This window comes from Schistocerca americana, chromosome 8, assembly GCF_021461395.2.
Source record: "Schistocerca americana isolate TAMUIC-IGC-003095 chromosome 8, iqSchAmer2.1, whole genome shotgun sequence".
Classification (NCBI taxonomy): Eukaryota; Metazoa; Arthropoda; class Insecta; order Orthoptera; family Acrididae; genus Schistocerca; species Schistocerca americana.
In genome coordinates this window covers 521783696-521787675 of record NC_060126.1, presented here as the reverse complement: position 1 = coordinate 521787675, position 3980 = coordinate 521783696, and positions in this window count along the sequence as shown.

The window sequence follows — 3980 nt, the reverse complement described above, 5'->3', positions numbered from 1 at the left end:
ATGCAGGTATCTGGGTAACTTAACTCGTCCACCTGTTGGAGAAGACCGTAGCAAGTGTGAACACAAGGCTGATGAACACCATTTGCTTAACCAAACATCGTCAGTTGAATATTTGTGCTACTACAATCAACACCAACGAACAGAACGTAGAAATGCTGCTTACCCATGAAGAACAGAATTGCAATAACGTTTTCTAATACCGTTACATGTACTAAACGATATGTTGTGGGTAGCAAATGCAGTCCTTGATGAAAAACTGCATCATTACCACTACATTTACTGTGGTTGAATTTAAATGTAACGTTACTCTCGCAGAAATAGCTCCACAGAGAATGATATCCTGCCACGAACTGCCTTCCTGACGGATGTCTCTTCGTCTTCATGGCGCGAATCAAGTAACGCGCAATTTAAACTCAAGGCAACGCAATCGTCGTAGGATTCGAACGGAAGAAGACGCTGAAGTCACTGCTCTCGCTTCTGTTGCAATGAATCCCCAGGTGAGCACACGGCAGCTTGAACAGGAGACTGGCATTCCCAAGACCGGTGTACATCGCTTTCTAGCACATCACCAGTTCCATCTTTACCATGTGAACTTACACAAAAAATTGCAGGGGAATGCTTTGCAGAAATGTGTACAGTTCTGAAAGAGGGCACAGCAGTATCTCTTCGCCAACCACAACTATTTATACTTCTCCGACGGTTTACCGATTTATGTTCCTCCCCAAACAAAATGGCAGGTAAATACAAAGAACATTCTATATTGGTCCATCGAAATCTCACGACGACTTAGACAAGTGGAACATCAGCTTCAATGCAGAGTTTATGTCTGGTGTGGGATCCTCGTAAAACAATTATTGATACGTATTTTATCAATGCTAAACGTTTACGTTTTATATGCCAACTAGCTCCGGAGATGATCAAGAGACTGAAGAAACATATGATCAAGTAAAAGGAATTATTCCGATAGTTAAGAGAGACGCAAATTTAGTAGTTATGGACGACTGGAATTCGATACTAGGAAAGGGAAGAGAAGGAAAAATGTTAGATGAATATGGACTGAGCGGAAGGAATGAAAGAGGAAGCCGCCTGGTAGAATTTTGCACAGAGCGTCATTTAAACATCGCTAACACTGGCTTTAAGAATCACAAAAGAAGGATGTATGCATCGAAGGGAATTGGAGACATTGGAAGGTTTCAGACTGATTATATATTGGTACGACAGATTTCGGAATCAGATTTTATATTTTAAGACATTTTCAGGGGCAGATATGGACCTGACAGCAATTTACTGATTATGAACGTTAGAGATTAAACTAAAGAAACTGCAAAAAATATAGGAATTGAAGGAGACGGGACCTGGATAAAATGAAAGAACCAGACGTTGTTGAGAGTTTCAGAGGGAGCCTTAGGGAACGATTCACAAGACGAGAGAAAGGAATATAGTGGAAGAATAGGTAGCTTTGAGAGATGAAATAGTAAAGGCAGCACAGGATAAAGTAGGTAAAAAGAAGAGGGCTATCACAAATCCTTGGGTAACACAAGAGATACAGAATTTAACTGATCAAAGAAGATATAAAAAAACAGTAAATGAATCAAGCGAAAGAGAATAGGAACGTCTGAAAAATGAGACTGACAGGAAGTGCGAAATGGCTAAGCAGGAATGGTTGGACGACAAATGTAAGGATTTAGAAGAACGTCACTAGGGGAAAGAGTGATACCGCCTACGGGAAAAATAAGGGACCTTTGGAGAAAGAGAACCAATCAAAGCAAAGTAGAGAATGCAGAGAGATGGAAGGAGTATCTAGAGGGTCTATACAGAGGAGGTCTACTTGTGGGCTATATTATAGAAATCAAAGGAGTAGATGAATATGATATGGGAGGTATGATATAGCACGAAGAATTTGACAGAGCACTGAAAGATCTCAGTCGCAACAAGGCCCAGGGAGTAGATAACATTCTGTTAGAACTACTGATAGCCTTGGGAGAGCTATCCATGACCAAATTCTTCCCTCTGATGGGCAAGATGTATGAGACATGCGAAATACGCTCATACTTCAGGAAGAATATAGCAATGCCAATTCCACAGAAATTAGGTGCTGACAAGTGTGAAAATTAACGAACTATCAGTTTCATCAGTCAAAGTTGCAAAATACTAACACGAATTCTTTACAGAAGAGTGGAAAAAGTAGTAGAAGGCGACCACGAGAAAGATTAGTTTGGATACCAGAGGAATGTAGTAACATGCGAGGCAATACCAACCCTACGGTTTCTCACAGAAGAAAGGTTAAGGAAGGGCAAACCTACCTTTATAGCATTTTTAAACTTAGAGAAAGTTTTAATGTTGACTGGAATACATTCTTTGTAAATTCTGATCATATCACGGGTGGATTACGTGGAGCGAAAGGTTATTTACAACTTCTATATAACCAGATGGCAGTTATAAGAGTTGAGGGGCACGAAAGGGAAGCAGTGGTTGGGAAGGGAGTGAGACAGGGTTGTAGCCTATTCCCGATGTTATTCAATCTGTATATTGAGCAAGCAGTAAAGGAAACAAAAGAAAAATTCGGAGTAGGTATTAAAATCCATGGAGAAGAAATAAAAACTTTAAGGTTCGCCGATGACATTGCAATTCTGTCAGAGACAGCAAAGGTCTTGGAAGAGCAGTTGAATGGAATGGACAGTGTCTTGAAAGGAGGATATAAGATGAACATCAACAAAAGCAAAACGAGGATAATGGAATGTAGTCGAATTAAGTCGGGTGATGCTGAGGGAATTAGATTAGGAAATGAGACGCTTAAAGTAGTAGATGAGTTTTGCTATTTGGGGAGCAAAATAACTGGTGATGGTCGAAGTAGAGAGGATATAAAACGTAGAGTGGCAACGGCAAGCCGGCCGCTGTGGCCGAGCGGTTCTAGGCGCTTCAGTCTGGAACCGCGCTGCTGCTACGGTCGCAGGTTCGAATCCTGTCTCGGGCATGGATGTGTGTGATGTCCTTAGGTTAGTTAGGTTTAAGTAGTTCTAAGTTCTAGGGGACTGATGACCTCAGAAGTTAAGTCCCATAGTGCTCAGAGCGATTTGAGCCACTTGGCAACGGCAGGAACGCATTTCTGAAGACGAGGAATTTGTTAACATCGAGTACAGGTTTGAGTGTCAGAAAGTCTTTTCTGACAGTATTTGTATGGAGTGTTGCCATGCGTGAAAGCGAAGCATTGATGATACAGCTCACACAAGAAGAGAATAGAAGCTTTTCACATGTGGTGCTGCAGAAGAATGCTGAAAATTTGGGTGGGGGGGATGGGGGGGGGGGGGGGGGGGGTAGATCACGAAACTAATGAGGAGGTACTAAACAGAACTGGGAAGACAAGAAATTAGTGGCACAACTTGACTAGAAGAAGGGATCGGTTTAACACATTCTAAGAGGTCAGGGGCCACCAATTTAGTACTGGAAGGAAGGATGGGGAGGGGGTGGGGTAAAAACGGTAGAGGGAGACCAAGAGATGAGTACAGTAAGCAGATTCAGAAGGATGTAGGTAATCGGGGATGAAGAGGCTTGCACAGGATAGGGTAGCATGGAGAGCTGCATCAAACCAGTGATCGGACTGAAGACCACAACTACAGCAAAATCTTAACGGCGGGGTAAACGCAAACTTTCTCACATGTATTCTTTCTCGTCTTCCAGATGAAGTGCCGCGAAGAACGAGAATGCCTCTGTGGTACCAAAACGATACATGTCGAGTAAATAATGCCTTGTGTGCACGCCGTGTTCTGAACCGAGGGTATCCTCTCAGATGGTTTGGTAGTGGAGGAACAATAGAATGGCCTACTCGGCGTCCTGATTTAACTCCTCTGACCTCTCTTCTTTGGGGACGCGATATTCCCACGACTGCAGAGAACATGCCGGAACGTATGACGCTTGCTTATAATTCACTTCAGCAGGTAACATTGGAAGCAGTGATGAATTCTTTCAACCAACGCGTGCAT